Below are 16351 nucleotides of genomic sequence, written 5' to 3'. Positions count from 1 at the left end.
TCCTCCAACTTTGGGTTCAGAGTCTGAGGTTTGTGAAGAGCCTGGCTCAATCATCATCAGTTGTGCCCAGCACTGCAGCAACCTTATGAATACATCAATCAGATGTACATTTTATGTGTGACTAAGACACATATGCTTCCTCATCTTGAGCCTTAAGAATAAGACATTGATCTGGGAGCTAGTGGCTCACGCCTGTAAGCCTAGCTACTCAGGAGGCTGAGATCTGAGGATTGTAGTTCAAAGCCAGCCCTTACAGAAAAGTCCCTGTGAGATGCTTGTCTCCAAATAACCACTCAACAACCAGAAGTGGTGTTGTGGCTCCAAGTGGTAAAGCACTAGCCTTGAGCAAAAAGAGCTCGGGGACAGTGCCCATGCCTGGCAACTGACACACAAAAAAGAATAAGACATTGAAAACAAGGCCCCAGTGGCTCATACCTGTAATTCTAGCTACTTAGGAGACTGAGATTTTAGGATTGAGATAAGAAGCCAGCTCAGGCAGGAAAGTCTATGAGAACCTTATCTCCAATTAACTACCAAAAACCAGAAGAGATGTTGCTCAAATAACAGAGTACCAGCCTTGGGCATAAAAAGTAAGGCACAGTGCCCACCCAGGTCCTGAGTTCAAGCCCCAGGACCTGCACAAGAAAGAAAGCAAGAAAGCAGGAGAAAGCAGGAAGGAAGTTAGGGATGAAGAGAAGAGGTGAGGGAGAGAGGAAGGGAGGGAGGGAGAGAAGGGGGAAGGAAAGAAGGAAGGAAGGAAGGAAGGAAGGGAGGGAGGGAGGGAGGGAGGGAGGGAGGGAGGGAGGTACACTATGTCTTTATCTTCAAGATAATATTCCACAGATTCCTAAGCAGATCATTCAAGGGTGTAGAAAGAGGAGTGACTGAAAAAATGAATATAGAATATTATACTCAAATACGTTTCATTTGCAAAAATGCAAATTGATTGTCTATTCTTTTTTATGACAAGTGGGATCACAAACTGGTTTTCTTGCAATTGGTGCAAATCAGTGAGGTAAGGCATGTGCCTGTATGGACCCTAGCAGTCTCAGGCAAAGGTAGGGAGACCCTGTCACTTCTCAACAATCCTCAGTCTTCTCCACTGACTGCAGCTGATACCAATGGTGTTGTCTTTTGTTGTCTCAGAACTAACCTTGGGTCTCCATACATCATAGTGGCCATTCTAAAGTCCCCAGTGTTCAGCAGGGGCAGCTGAAACACTAGGACACTCTGTCTGGCTTTTCACACCATTACACAGAACCCAGTCACTTTTGCCTTATTTAGAAATACATGTTTTATTATGACACTGACTGTTTGTTAGCACAAAGAGAGACAGAGTGGCTCACAATGTTTGAGTCCCCTTATCTTACACTGTTTATGTTCCTAAAATAATTTAATTAGCTTAATAAACAAAAGCATTTTCATTTCATAAACAAAGAGAACTCAGAAAAAAATCAAATGTTGCAAAAAGCAAAAAAAGAAAGGAAAATAGAAAAGTCAAATTATTCCAAGCCCTTGTCTCACCCTCTTCACTTAGAGTCAATGAGCCTTCTTAGAATTGTACTGATTTCCTCTGTTGTTAAGACTTAGTGGGAACTTGGATGCCTTTGAAATCAATATTTAAGTTGGTCTGAGTGCCACAGCCATGTCCACCTTCTTAAATGACCCTCTGCAAGGTAAAAATAAAAAGAAGAGCCAAAGAAATGGCTTATAATTCACAAAGGAGTTTTGAAACATGGGTTGATTTCCTTGATAAAGTAGGACTGATTTAGAATTCTAAGATTAAAAGACTGAATGGAATAGGAGGTGTTACTTAACTTTGAGTAGACACCGCCACTCCAAGCTGTTTATATCATTTTAGTCTTCTATTGTATTTTATCAATATTTCTGAGTTTTTATTATTATAATCTCTTTAACCCATAAATGACTGAAAGCCATTTCAAGATATTTATACTCATCAGCTCTACAGTGTACTAGCATATCCACATTTGAGTAGTAAATGCAGTTTATGAGTTAGATGATATAAATTTAAATCCCTGGAATATAAATTATTATGGAGACAAATGTGCTAGCTACAAGTTGTGAAATATATATAATAAATTATATATACTTATAAATTACATATATTTATAAATTACATATATTTATAAATTACATATATATTTAAATATATACATATATCATACAATTAACATCATCTGAGGACTTAGGCACTAATCTTTACATGTTAGTCACACACTAAGATTTTCATGTGCTGTCTCTCCATCCTCCACAAACCCATGGAATAAAGCACAATGGTTTCTCACATGTCACAGTTGAGGAAAGAGAGATTTACAATTTTCCCAATTAATGTGGCTAGAAAGTAGTGGAGCCAGACTTTAACTCATTCTTTTTTAGCTCCAAAGACTACACACAACACTCACCCAGTCCTATGTTTTGTTGTAAAGAGATCAGATGAGTTATATTATTATTACAACAATGGCCATGAAGAAATCAGATCATTTTCTATTGTTTTTGACATATCCCAACTTTTGTCTGATATGTCACCTTACATATGTTAGTCATAGTTTGACCAGACAAGATTTATTATGGGGCGACAGATGCATTATAGATGTACACAATGTTCTGCCTACACATGTATATATAAATGTTAACAAGGATTTTTGACTTTATAGAAGTATGGTGCTATATAATTCATCTGTGAAGTTATCATGTACAGGGATGGCAGTAAGGCCAAGCTGGAACCGCCATTAGCATAAGTGAGCATCCATGAGGGAAAACTGGAACTCATGTCAATTATTGCTACCTCTGACTCTAATAGGAAGAAACACCATTTTCCTTCATCACAAAGCTAGCCTAGAATTTAGAAAGGCCAGAGTAAGACTCGGAAGAAGAAGCAATTGACAACAGAATCGTGGACAAGGTAGAAGATACCAGATGCCCTGTTAACAGATGTCTACAACATCTTCACAGTACAGGCACAAGGATGGATGGGGTCTGGTTCCTGCTGTTGGAAGTGCTGAAGCATCATGATGCAAGAATCTAAGCTAGCCAGACAATGGGTGGCTCATGCCTATAATCCTAGCTACTCAGGAGGCTGAGATCTGAGGATTAAAAAAGCTCAGGGACAGTGCCCAGGCCTGGAGTTCAAGCCCCATGACCAAAAAAAAAAAAAAAATCTAGGCTGCATAGGTGCCTACAAAAGTGGTATGACCATAGATGACATCTGCATATTCTACCCTATTGCTTCTTTACAACAAAAATAACTGGAAAAATTCACACAGCTACCTACAGAAGAATCTGAAGGTGGACATGTATCTATTAGCACAGTCCTCCAGACTTAAAACACGCTATCTGTGAGTATTCTAGTTTTGTTTACTGCCTTCTAGATAGTGCATTCTGGACTCTTTAGATAGATGCACAATCCAGAAAACTAATGGATACAGATAAAAAAAAAGCCTCTAAAAAGTCTTCAGATATAGTCCTTTAGGAACCAAGGTTTCCAGTAAAGCACATTTTGTCTGTGTCTACCCTATACCAGGCGAACAAGACAAAACCAGTCTATCATTCCTTCTCTCACCAGATTCTGCTAGCAGAAGTGGAGCCAACATCTCTAACCCTCCTCTCAATTTTTGCCTCTCCTAATTGCAAAGTGGGTTTGGACTATATAGAGGGGAAAACTAGGCAACATGATGGTCTAAATCCTTATGTGAAATCCAGAGAACTAAGAGTGGCCCAAATATACGCATAAAATTCTACCAGAAAATAATTTTGCAGCTCTAACAGGAGGTATGTCTCAAATGGTAAACTACCAGAAATAAGCAATCAAGCTGATCAGGAGAGCAAGTCCTACACCTGGCAAAAAAGAAAAGGAAAACAAATTATTTTCCTAACTGAATCCATCCAGTCCTGAGATCCTCTTTGTTAGGAGACTATTATGCTTCAATTTGATTTTTGTTTAGATCTGTTTAAATGGTTAAGTTCAGTGTTAGTAGGTCATAGAAATTTAGAAATTCGTCTATGTCTTCTATATTTTCCAGGGTTTTTTTGGGGGGAGGGGTGGTGTTGTGTGCTAGTATCAGGCCTAAACTACTCAGGGCCTAGGTGGTCTCCTTCGCTTTTTCACTCAAGGATAGTATTCTGCTAGCACAGTTTCACTTCTGGCGTTTTGCTCGTTAATTGGAGATAAGAGTCTCATAAACTTTCCTGCCGAGGCTGGCTTTGAACTGTGATCCTCAGATGTCAGCCTCCTGAGTAGCTAAGATTTCAGGCACCCCTGTTCTCCAGCTTTTTAAAGTGCAAGTATTCTAATTATTCTTTAATTATCTTTTGAATTTCATTAGTATTTGTTGTGATATTTTGTATCTCTAATACTACTTAATTTTGGGTCTTCCTCCTCTTGATTATTTTGGTTTAAACTTTGTCAATCTTGTTATTTCTTTCAGAGTCAATTTGTTGTTCCATTCCATTAGTTTCTGCTGTAATCTCTTTTATTTCTTTCCATCTATTAATTTGGAGTTTGGTTTGTTCTTGTTTTTCCAAGAGCTTTATTAGGCTATTTACTGGAGAACTGTCTTTTTTTTTTTTTTAATGTAGACAAAGCTTTAAACGTTCCTATTATACTGCCTCTGCTGTGTCACAATGGTTCTGGTAAGTAATGTTTACATTTTCCTTTTTAAAATTTTAAATTGTAAAGGTGATCCACAGAGGGGTTACAGTTACATAAGTTGTGTAATGAGTACATTTCTTTTTGAACAATGTCACCCCCTCCTTCATTTTCTCCCAGTTTTTCCCCTCTGATCCCCTCCCCCAAGTTGTAAAGTTCATTTCCAACATAGTGTCTAGTACCACTCCTGAACTGATTCAACATTGGTCCCACAGTTTCTGTGCTTCCCCTTCCCCTCCCCAAATTAGATAAACTTATATTCAAGGCAAAGGGTACAGAAATCAAAAACAAGGACAAAAGAAGGGGGGACAATGAACACAAGAAAAAGAACTGTAAACAGCACAATAAAAAAAAAACCTCTTGTTTCCATTTCTTGGAGTTTATTTTGATAAGCATCATTTTATATGATCATATGCACATAGTTATTGAACCCTTGTGATCCTCTCTTAAGAATATTCTCCTTTAGTCTCACCATGTTAATGTTTAGAGTCCTGTTTAGTTAATCATGTCCAAGTGTGATTTTTTGTCTTTTACTATCAATTGGTTTACTTAAACATTTATAGGCACATTTAATTATTACAAATGATGGAAACCAGGCAGGCTATGTCTCTTTGGGTTTGGCTTACTTCATTTAATATAATTTTTTCTAAGTCTTTTTATTTCCTTATGTATAGGGCAATGTCCTTCCTTCTGATGGAAGCATAGAATTCCATTGTGTATATATACAACATTTTTAATAAGTTTTTTATTGTGAGAATACTATACAGAGGAGGGGTTACAGTTACATGAGCAAGGTAATGAGTACATTTCTTGTCAAGCATTGTTGTCTCCTCCTTTGTTTTTCCCCTACCATCCCTTCCCTCCATCTCCACAACTACACATTTTCTTGATCCAACCAAATACACTGAGGGGCATCTGAGTTGATACCATGTATTAACCTTATTAATTAATAAATGCAATAAAGACTTAAAGAGAGACTTCTTTGAACAAGAAATAAGAATGGCAATAGACACATAAAGAGATGTTTGACATCTCTGGCCATAAAAAGAAATGCAAATTAAAACAACATTGAGATTTCACTTCACACAAACTACAATGGCCATTTTCAAGAAAACTAACAATAACAGATGCTAGCAGGGATGTGGCCAAAAGGGAACACTACTACACTGTTGGTGGGAATGTAAACTTATTCAACACTCTAGAAAGCAGTATGGCGGTTCCTTAAAAAACCATGTAATTGTAACCCCTCTGTATGGTATTTTCACAATACAATTAAAAAAAAAAAAGACCAAACATAGAGCTTCCCTACAACCCAGCAATCCCACTTCTGAGCATTTATCCAAATGACTACAAATCAGGCCACACTGAAGCCATCACCACAACCAGGTTCATTACATTTTTCTCTTATTTTAGGAATTTTTCTGATTTTGTTCCTTATTACTTTAATCAATTCAAAATGGACCAAAGATTTTAATGTAATATCCCCCAAAAATTGAAAATGAAGATTGGGGAAATATTTAAAGGTGGAATCATAGACAATTATTTTCTAAACAAAACTGTAATTTCCTAGGAAATAAGAGCAAGAATAGACCAGGTGCTGGTGGCTCATGCCTGTAATCTTAACTACTCAGGAGGCTGAGATCTGAGGATTACAGTTCAAAGCCAGCCCAGACAGGAGTCCATGAGATTCTTATTTCCAACGAACTAGCAAATAGCTAGAGATGGAGCTGTGGCTCAAGTGGTAGAGCATTAGCTTTGAGCAAATAAAGCTTAGGGACAGCAGCCAGGCCCTGAGTTCAAGCTCCAGGACCAGCATAGAAAGAAAAAAAAAAAGGAAAAAAAAAACAGCAAGAGCAAGAATTGACAAATGGGATTGCATCGAATTAAAAAGTAAAAATGCTTCTGCACATCAAAGAAAATATTTATCAGAATAAAGATGAAACAGGAGAAAATCTTTACATGCTATTGATTGGATAAAGGGCTAATATCTAGAATATATTAAAAACTCAAAAAATTAATCATCAAAAGACAACACAATTAATAAAAGGGAAAAATGTATTAACAGGCCATTCTCAGAAGAACACATGATAAATACATACATTAAGAAATTCTCAACATTCTTAAAGGGAATATAATTTAAAACTAGATTCCATCTCACCTCAGTCAAAATGGCCAACATCAAAAAAAACAACAAATGCTGATGAGGACATAGAATAAAAGGAATCCTTATACAATTTTAATAGGAAGGTAAATTAGTGCAAACAGTATGGAAGTCAATATGGAGGTTCCTCAAAAAAACTAAAACTAAAACTACCTTTCAACATTGCTATGCTACTCAGACCTATATATGAAGGAGTATAAATCAACATACAAGGAAAATCCTTGCACGTGTTTATCAGAGCACTATTCACAATAGCAAAGATTTGAAATTAACGTAAATGTCCCAAAATTGATGAGTGAAATAAAGAAAATTATTTATTCTCATAATAAAAAAATAAAACTTAAAACTACATTGAGATAACAGTTTTTTTACCTGGCAAAATGACACATTTGAAGTGAGAGGACTGAAAATTCTTATGGACTGCTTGTGCCTCTGTGAATTTTATTATATAGAAAACTTGTGAGTACATATGTGTGTGTGTGAGTATATATATATATATATGTTTAGATATATGTTAGATATATCTAAGCATATACGTGAGATGTATGTGTGTGTGTGTATATATATATATATATATATATATATATAATTCTTTTCCTGGCTACATTGTTAGTAATCAAAAAAAGGCTAGAATCCTATTAATTCTTTTTTTTCTTTTTTTTTGGCAGTTGTGGACTTGAACTCTGGGCCTGGGCGCTGTCTCTCAGTTCTTCAGCTCAAGGCAAGAGCTCTACCACTTCCAGTTTTCTGGTGGTTAATTGGAGATAAGAGTCTCACAGACTTTCCTGCCTGGCTTTGAACCACCATTCTCAGATCTCAGTCTCCTTAGTAGCTAAGGTTACAGGCATGAGCCACCAGTTCCCGGTAAAACCTATTAATTCTCATGTATCTATATAATGGAAAATTATGTACGTCTAAAAAGGAAACTTCCTATCACTTACTGTCTTAAAATAAAAAGGGGGCAATAATCTAATTTGCATGTGTTTGCACATTTCTCCAGAGACTCTTACAGGTCATATGACAGGATCTGGCTGCCCAAAGGATGATTTGGAGGCTGGAAATATAGAAGTCTGGGATGTCTGCTTATTGAACCATCTAGATTGAACTATTGAACCATTTCCTATCCAACAAAACAAACAAAACCAAAAACCAAGGTAAAAAAAAAATGCCCCACCTGAAAACAGAATTAATCCTAATGTTCAACCCCAGGCCTTTACCACATTGGTCTCTGCCTATCTGGATAAGGTGAACTCAACCAGTGTTTCCATTAACAAGGTTTAGTCTTAAGCTAATATTGAGTGGCTTAATGATAATGGAGATATTGTTTCATCTCAGGCCATGGAAGATGCCTTTACTATCTCCCTGGGGAGAGGCCGCAAATCACCAGAGACACTGATTAGGGAGGAAGCATTTTATTCCGAATCCTTTCTCTTGGTGGCTCAGCCATGGAATCTTCAAGTTACCTCTGTTCCCCACACCACTCACACACATCCTATGACTTTCTAGTAACCACACAGGTTCTCCGGGTGGTCTATTTTTTTTTTAAAGCTTCCCTTTCTGCATATGCTCCAAGGCTGATGGCTATCCACCAAGCTCCCCTTCTCTGGTGGCACTGGGAAGAGCCAGTGGCAATCCTACTTCTGGGCATTTACCCAGACGATCACAAACAAGGCAGTACTAAAGCTACCTGCACAACTATGTTTATTGCAGCATTATTTACCATAGCTAAGATATGAAACCAACCCAGATGCCCCTCAGTAGATGAAGGGATCAAGAAAAATGTGATACACACACACACACACACACACACACACACACACACACACAATGGAATTCTATGCTTCCATCAGAAAGAATGATATCATTCCATTTGTTAGGAAATGGAAAGACTTGGAAAAAATTGTATTAAGTGAAGGAAGCCAGACCCAAAGAAACATAGGTCCATGATTTCCCTTATTTGCAACAATTAGTATATGTCTAGGAAAATCTTAGCAATTGAGGAGAATAGCTCAATAGCTACTACGTACATATGACTATATAAGATGATGCTAAGCAAAATGAACCCTAAGACACAGACACAGAGGTTTTTCTTTGTTGTTGTTTTTAATGTACTAAATGATCTCTTGTTTCTATTGTATGCTCTTCCCCCTATGGTATATCTCTTGTTGTCACTGTATTTGATTTTGGTACCCTGGTATATATGTATCTAAATTAGGGAAGGGAAGGGGAACAGCAGAATGGTGAGACAAAGGACAAGGGGGATCCAATGCAACAGCGATATTCACAAGACAATATGTTGGAAATAATCTATATAACTTGGGGGGAGAGGTTGAAGAGAGGGAACGTAAGAGAAAAATGAGGAAAGGGGTAACAAGTTTGACAAGAAATGAACTTATTACCTTACTAATGTAACTGTAACCCTTCTGTACCTCACCTTGACAATAAAAAAAAGGAAAAAGTCCTTTCCTTCTCACTTCTCAGGTACCCTGATTGAACTTTATGACCGAACCCTGTGACCCAGGAAGTGCTTCCTACCCTGGTTCAGGGATTTGGCCTCCTGTGGATCTCTCTCACGTTCCCCTTGACCACTGATCTCCAAAGGAAGATCAAGTTATTTTTCTGGAGTCACCAGATGAAGAGGTACTTGCCAGTCCTTCCAGTTTGATCTGAGTTAGTTTTTCATTTGGGTACACGTGGTGAGGCACAGCTGCTCACATCTGAGTCTCTGCCTGGCACCCAGCACAGCTGTGGCCAGAGGACTTCCTTTCCCTCTTGACTTCACTCCACTTTTGAATCCAGGTGACTCTTCTTGATTGGAAACAAAAGCCCCTGCCATAAAGCCAAGAAGACTTGGTCCATGAGGAGCCCTGCTCCAGTCATTTAAAATGAAATCAATCTCACTTTTCCCTTTCCCCTCAGTGTTCTGAAATAATATTTGAAGTGCTGTTCCGTCTCTTTGGAGAACTGCCAATGACTCTGAAGCATGAATACACTTAGGACTTTTGAGACAGGATTCCCGCTAAGGAAAAATATACAATAAGAATTTAATAAAAGAAAAAATCTCTGGATTTTTTCCCCTAAAGAGTGGAATCCTGACAGCAGTCAAAACAATTTATTCTTATATTTTTAATATATATAAGTTATTTCCTATGGTGAGTGAGTGTGTGTGTGTGTGTGTGTGTGTGTGTGTGTGTGCGCGCGCGCGCATGCGCGCGTGCACACACCCACGGGCCAGCATTGGGATTGAACTCAGCCAGTATTGTGTGTGAACTCAGGGCCTTACACTCTTGCTTGGCATTTTTTGCTCAAAGCTGGAGCTCTAACATTTGAGCTATACCTCCACTTTTGAGTTTTTGCTGGTTAATTAAAGATAAGAGTCTCTCAGTTTTGTCTGCCACAGCCAGCTTTGAACTGGTATCCTCAGATCTCAGTCTTCAGAGTAGCTAGAATTATAGGCGTGAGCCACCAGTACCTAACTCTTGGGGTGATTTTTGAAAGGAATGAAGCACATAATTTTTCAGATGCTCTATTATTTTTCTGCTGAATACAGAAAATATTGCTACCAAGATTTCTCCATCTTTTGTTAATGAAAAAAGTGAATAAAATTAATCATTGTCACCAGGACCTTCCCACAATCTTCCCCATAGGTTGCTCTCTCAGTTCTGCAGCCTACCAGGTGCTACTCCCTCATAGAGACAGCACCTGTTATTGGCTGGCTTCTTACTGCCAGCCTCCAAGCACCTGTTATTGGCTGGCTTCTCACTGCCAGCCTCCTAGAGTCCACAGCCAGCCCATTTCACCCTCCACCTTCCTATTTTAGATCCAGTGAAAACCCAGATGCCAGGCCTGCTCAGGACAAAAGCATCATTAGAGCCTTAGCTCCCCTCTGTATTCTCCGGCCACTGAATGAAAAATATCCTGTTTGTCTTAGGGCTATTGGGAGTACAAAAGCAGGCTACAAATTCAGTAACAATAATCTTCTTTCTATAATGAAGTTCAGCATGAAATGTGCCATCTTTGAAAAAGAACATTGTCTCTATTCTCCATTCTGATTACCATTATATTACTAGCTTTTCAAATCAATGCATTTCCCCCATAATCAAAAGTGACATCCCACTCATAAAAAAAAATTAAATCATAGGCCATGCCTGGGGCTTTATGCCTATAATCCCAGCTACTTGGGATATGGAGAAGACTGCAATTTGAGGCTAGTCTAAACAAATGTTAGTGAGATCTCATCTCAACAAACACAGCAGAAATAAAACTATGTGTCTATAATTGCACATATTCAGGTGTTATATGTAGGAAAAATCTCAATCTGAGGATCAAGGCAAAAAAACAAGACTCTATCTAAAAATAATAGCAAAAAGACCTAGAGATATGGTTCAAGTGATAGAACTCCTTCCTAGCTCAAACCCCAGTACTGCCAAAAAAAAAATCAACTACATTTTAAATTATACTATCATTATATGGATGCATTAAAAAATAGTCAGGAAATAAGAAACAGGAAAAAAAGCACTATAAACTAAATGTGGCATTCATCTTTGTTGATTTTTAATACATGTATGTACAAACACAAATTTTATATACAGAGATTCACAACAAGTAAAGAAATACATAGTTTATCTTTATACTTATCTTTAACATAGATGGGATCATATTATATGCTTTATTTTACCATTTAAAATTCATGGTGATGTTTCCACATAGATACTTGTTAATGTGACCTCATTCTTTGGAAATGCTATAAAAAATTCCATCAATTTATAGACCACAGGATAGTAAACTTTTGCCCCATCCATTTAAATGTTTTCCACAGGCATTATTGTACAGAGTACCAGGGTTTAGGAGTATATTCATGAAATACAGAAGAAAAACTCACAGCTTGTTTTGATCAGTTTCTCTCTAAACTAAGTGTGCCATGTATCCTTTTTGGTCTTTTTAAGCAATTTGACACAAAACCATTAGGTCAAATAATCTGAATGCTTTTATTTTCAAAGATACCGTTACACAGTAATTGTTATGGCTAAATTTCATGCGATAAGTTTTATATACACTCACATTATCCTCAAACATTTGTGATTAGGTAGTCATTATTCCTGTAGTACAGTTGAGAAGACTAATTCATAGAAGCTAAAGTAACATGTCTGAGGTCACACAGGAGGATGTGGTAGAATCAGAATTCCAATCTCGGCATCTAACTTCAGAACTTATGTACTCTGCCCAGCAGTAGGCTGCTTCTGTATGCAACATAATGATATTGTATACATTATAAACTGTATATAAAAGTAAAAGTTTAAAAAGAGATGATAGATGCTGGGCACTGGTGGCTCTTGCCTGTAATCCTAGCTACTCAGGAGGCTGACATCTGAGAAGATATATATCTATATTAATAGATACATAGATATATAGTTTTTCTTTTAAAAAGAATCCAAACTTGTCATGTCTTTCATATTTCCAAAAAGTTGATTTTAAAAGTTTGATAGTTGTCATAAATATTGGTGGGATACAGAAAATGGAAGTTTTATATAATATTGCAAATAATATAAATTAGTACAGCAACTATAAAAAACAGTATGAAGGTTTCTAAAAAAATTAAACATGGAGCTGGATACTGGAGGCTCATGCCTATAATTCTAGCTACATAGAGCTATCTGAGGCTTATGGTTCAAAGTCAGCCCAGGCAAGAAAGTCCATGAGACTCTTATCTCGAATTAACCACTCCAAAAAAGCCAGAGTAGAGCTGTGATTCAAACTGTGGTTATTAGAACATTGGCCTTAAGCCTAAAAGCTAAAAGGTCCAAGATAGAGCCCAGACCCTGAGTTCAAGCCTGGGGCTGGGGGTTAGGGGGAAGGGAATCTAAACATAAAACTACTAGCTTTACCACTCCTGAGCATATATCTGGTTCTAGTGAACCACCTGAATACCTCTGTTTATTGAAGCACTCATCCCAGTAGCCAAGCTATGGAAATAGCCTAATGAATGGTTAAAGAAAATATGGCATATACACACAATGGGATATTATTCAGCCATAAAGAAGAATGAAGTTATGTAGTTTGCAGAACAATGAATGGAACTGAAGATCATGATGTTAAGTGCAAAAAGCCACACTCAGAAATACAAATATGACATGTTTTGTCTCATATGAAAATTTAGAATCTAAATTTTTGCTCAACCATTATTTTTATAATTCATATTTTTAAATGGTCATTTTTTCCTGCCTTTATGAGATTGTTGGCAAGTGACAGATAGATCTAGCTTTCTGTTCCCTAGAATCTCTGTGAGCTTCTTCTGTTTTAGCCAATAGAATATCATAAGTATAGTGCTGGCTGACTTCTAAGACTTGGTCAGAAGAAACCTTTAGTATTTGAACTCAGGGCCTCACACTTGTTTGACTTGCTTGCTTGGCTGGCACTCTACCAACTGAGCCCCATTTATTTTGGAGATTGAGTCTCTGAGACTTTTCTGTCCAGACTAGCATTAAACTGTGATCCTCTGGATCTCAGCCTCCTGAGTGGTAGGATTTCAGGTTAAGCCACTGATATCTGGCTTGTTATATATTTACTATTTAATCATTTTTTCAATTTTGGAAGTATTGGGGAATTGAACACATAGTCTGACAGTTGTTAGTTAGGTGATCTACCACTTAAGGCAAATTTTGCTTTCTGTTCATGTGTTCATTGGGATTCTCAAGTAAAACAGAACCGTAAAATACAGAGATATTTGCAAGCCAGACTAGGGAAGCCAACCCTATATTATGAAACTGTGCATGAAGGCCAACTCTGCAAATTCTAGGATGCACCTAAGGGTTTGAGAACCTGAGGCACTAAGATCCGAGAACACCCCTTTCACAGCACTGGCAAAGCCCACACTCACCTCCTCATCTAGTTGTTCTCATCAGGCCCTTAACAGGTAGAACAATATTGCCCACACTGAGAGATATTCTGCTTGAATGAGTCACCAAATCAAATGCTAATCTCTTCCGGAAATACCCTCATAGATACTCCTAGGAGGGAACGTTTACTGTCCAGAAACTGGGCATTCTGTTGAAAGAGTATTAGTTAAGATTCTAGGACCACATTTTGGCCTAGGAGACTGAAAACAGATACCAAAAAAAAGAGATGCTGTTTGGGGACATCTTGTCGCTGCCTCTCCCTACCCTTTCTACTTTCTATAACCTTCCCATGACCCTGGAGAAAAGGTTTGTAGAAGAAACCTGATTAGGAATTAACAACCAATCAGAATGCCGTGGGACACAACCAATAACAATCTAATTATAATAGAGCCGACCAATCAGAACACATCCCAGAGTGTAAGAGACATAGACAAAGATCCACAGACACAGAGAGGCAGAGATATGGAGAGACAGCTGGGGGAGGATGAGCAGATGAATGGGGCAGAGATAGCAGCAGGTATTTCTTTGCACTCACCTTTCACTGCCCTGGACTTTGTTCTTCAAGCTGCTGAGTCAAGAACCCAAGGAGGTTGAGCAGCACTGGCAGTAAAGTTTCAACACTAAGCAGATGTTGTCTACGACAAGGCTGCTGAGTCAAAAGAGGAGTTTAGTCTTTGCCCACCAAGAGCAACAACAGACAATTTTCTATCACTATGGCCTGGTCAGACTGACACATAAAACTCACTATTACCCCTTGGTTCTCTAAGGACACTGGCTCTGGAGACTGTTGGTGACCATGTGATAAGTTGCACCACCCAGAGTTTGCCATGCTGTGAGAGGGCCCAATAATCCCTGAACAGTCTCCAGTTTTTCCAGTTTTCCTGGTCCTGACCCAGAGTTAACAGATCTTCAGGTAATGTCAGTCTCGCTCATCATAGATAACAGCCATAGAAGAAGCTCCAAGTGAGAGCCAGCTAGCCAAGCCCATTTACACTGGAACCCTAAGGGTAAAATAAAGTTATTTAAATGCCTTACTTATGGAGTGGTTGATTATGCATCAGTAGTTACCTAGCACAGAGTTATACTGAAAGGCCACATTTGAAAAACTTTTCAACAGGTCAGAAAACTTGAGCCACATATTTTCATCAAGTGTGCAGATGCAACCACTTTCATGATTTAAAATGTCACTTTCTCTAATAAGAACAGATTAGGTACATTTTATTTTTCCAAAACTGTTGGCTAAGTCACATGCACACTACTAATCATGGTTGTCATCATCAAAAAAGTCAACTCTTCTTTTAATTTGTATCATGCAATAGTTGTGAAAAGAATACAATGAGCCTTTGAACATTTGTCACATGAGTTTCCCAAATGTTTTCACTTTAGCATATTTGCCTCAGTAGTCTCTCTAAATATGTATGCATATCATTTATATTAACTGTCTAAAAGTAATTTGCAACACAGTGTTCCTAAATAGTTCAGTGTACATTCCCTGTGAAGCATGACATTCTCTTGCAAAATCAAAGAGCATTGATCCAAACCAACACTTAACACTGATAGAAACCTACACATTGTATTTAATTGATTCACTTGGTCTATCCACTCAGCTTTTTAGTCATTACCCCCAAATTTCTGATTAGTACGTTTTTGAAAGTTCAAACCAGTCAGGTGTATTTGGGCATACTTAGAATCACTACGCTTTTTGGTTAGAAGATATAAAAACAACTCCATGTCCTTTGCAATACATATGCTCAAGAGATATGTGATGTCATTTTGTCTCATTACTGATGATTAGCACTTTGAATTCTTAATTAAGGTAATGTCTGTTGAGTCAGGCACAGCTGGTTCATGCCTATAATACTAGCTGAGACTTGGAAGGTTGAGATCAGAGGATCACAGTGCAAAACCAGCCTGGATAGTAAAAGATCTTATCTCCAACTAACCAGCATAAAGCTGGAAATGGAGTTATGGTTCAAGTGGTAGAGTGCTAGCCTTGAGTGAAAAGTCAGGCAAAAGTCGGAGGTACTGAGCTCAAACCCAGTATTGCATGTGCAACACACACACACACACACACACACACACACACAGAGGGAGAGAGACAGAGAGAGAGAGAGAGAGATAAAGTGGTGTCTGTCATTGTCATATTTCTTTGCTGTTCATTTTTAGTTTTATGTTGAATAGTTTGGAGGTGGGAGATAATTTGAGACTATCAATATAGTCTCAAATAAAGCTATTGGTCAGTATAAATACTGTACCTCAACCAATTTTTTTTGGAAGGATTGCCAGATCATTGGTCGGTTGTTCTTGAAAATGTGTATTTTTGTAAAATATATGTGTTTTAACTAGGATAACTCCTGGATCACAGATGTGCTCAGTGGCAGAGCATGTGCTTAGCATAAGGCCTGCATAAATGTATGCAATCATTGTTGGTTTTTTTGGTTGAAATCATTGTACAGTTATATGACAGCAATAGAGCTTTTATTGTTGTCATTGTCATACAACAAAGCAATAACTGCTATGGAAGCACCTGCCTTCAGAAACATGGTTGGTTCATGTCTCAGGGACTCATATACAACATAAGGACAGCATCTGGAGAATAAGGTTCTCCAACAGCTGCTAAACCAGTCA

The sequence above is a fragment of the Dipodomys ordii genome, unplaced genomic scaffold (genome assembly GCF_000151885.1).
Source record: "Dipodomys ordii isolate 6190 unplaced genomic scaffold, Dord_2.0 Scaffold143, whole genome shotgun sequence".
NCBI classification, from domain to species: domain Eukaryota; kingdom Metazoa; phylum Chordata; class Mammalia; order Rodentia; family Heteromyidae; genus Dipodomys; species Dipodomys ordii.
The sequence above is the reverse complement of the archived record's forward strand: the minus strand, read 5'-3'. Positions refer to the sequence as shown.